This window comes from Alligator sinensis, unplaced genomic scaffold (assembly GCF_000455745.1).
Source record: "Alligator sinensis unplaced genomic scaffold, ASM45574v1 scaffold1805_1, whole genome shotgun sequence".
NCBI classification, from domain to species: domain Eukaryota; kingdom Metazoa; phylum Chordata; order Crocodylia; family Alligatoridae; genus Alligator; species Alligator sinensis.
This window is the reverse complement of record NW_005843710.1, coordinates 54,935-56,485: the sequence shown is the minus strand read 5'-3', so window position 1 is coordinate 56,485 and position 1,551 is coordinate 54,935. Positions and strand designations below refer to the sequence as shown.

General features: G+C 50.7%; 1 non-coding gene across 1 annotated transcript; it reads right to left on the bottom strand.

Moving 5' to 3' along the window:
• Window positions 1–1,066: 1,066 nt before the first annotated feature.
• TRNAA-UGC lies at window positions 1,067–1,138 on the bottom strand. Its single transcript has one exon. It is a non-coding gene; the product is annotated as a tRNA-Ala (tRNA).
• Window positions 1,139–1,551: the final 413 nt, after the last annotated feature.

Genomic DNA, 1,551 nt, shown 5'->3' with positions numbered 1-1,551 from the left:
CAGTTCTGCTCCCTCCTGGCCCCAGTTCTGCTCCCTTCAGACCCCAGCCCTACCCCCCCCACGGCCCTTTCCCCTGCAGACTGTCCTGTGGGGGTGCACAATCAGAGGCCACACAGCTCCATGTGAGGCTGGGGATGCAGAAAAGTCAAGACCCCTAGCAGGATGGCACATCATTGTCACTGGTGGCTGTGTGGTAGTTTTTCTGCCTACCATGCGGGAGATCTGAGTCCAAGTCCCAGCTTTGGTGACTTGACATGAGTGAGCTCTTGAGGAGAACTTCTTCTTGCAGTAGACAAGAGCCATTGTCTTTTCCCCACTTTCTCCCCCTCCAGGTGACCCAGGCCCTGTATTTCTTTGTCTTTTGACATTTTGTATTTTGTGCTTTTTTATATTTCCCCACCAGTATTGTTTGCTCTGCTGTTTGTGTTTTATATTTTGTTAACCCTGTCTTTTGCCAATGATTGTAAGTGTCTAACCTTTGTTGAATCCTGCCCCTTGGGGCATTGTGCTGTCCACTATACTTCTCTGATTATGACTGTTATGTTCCCTCATTAAAAGGTATATGGTTAAATCCCCAGTGGTGGTCTGGCTCTGCTCTATAGTGGGAGGAGAATCCCTACACCTTCTACAGCGCTTGTGCGCCTGCTCTGATCCCTTCAATTGGAGAGGGGGTACCTTTTGGAGTACCGCCCGGGTTACACATGGTTTCAACTTACACGGTGTTTTTCAGGAACGTGTCCCCCGCGTAACTCGGGGTCTGACTGTGCTGTAATTTATAAGTACTACTCTGCTGCAGAGTTAGTTAATTTAGTCCAGCCAAATAGGGGTGCAGGTGTAGACAAGAGACATTTACTGCACAACTACCTAGTCAACTCCACAGTAAATGTCTCATGTAGATGCACTTACAGAGAAGAAATCTTCAGTGCAGGTGGAAATGGGGGATTGTGATGTGTTGGGTCTCCTCCACCCCTATGGGTGGGATAAAGCCCCTCCAAAACCCAGATTTGTCCTGCAAGACAGTGTTTGTCCGCTCGGTATGGAGGGACCTCCTGTCTACCGGAAAAAGTGGAGATGCTGGGGATTGAACCCAGGACCTCACACATGCAGAACATGCACTCTACCACTGAGCTACATCCCCACTCCTGCTCTAGTGATCTCTGCTTCTCACTTGCTCTCACTCTCCCCCACCTGTAGCCCATTGGCCATGTGCTAGAATCCATGTTTGGAGAGCTGTAGTCCTCGCTCACCTTCCTATTGACCTGGGCCTTTGTCTGCACTGAATGTTGCCCAGGTGTAGGGCAAGGCCATGCTAAGTCCTGGTCAGGGTTGCAAACTGTACCTAAATTTACTGACTGTCAAAAGGGGAAAGAGGGCCACCTGCTGCTGAGAGCAAGGTGGCCCCAGATTCAGACAAACCACCCAAACCGGAAAAGAGGGGGTCCTATAACTGCGGGGAGTCAGGCCACATCAAGCCCAACTGCCCAAAGCTAAGCACCAAGCCCAAGCCCGTCAGACATGCAACAGCTGTAAGCAGTGAGCGGGGAGACCCAA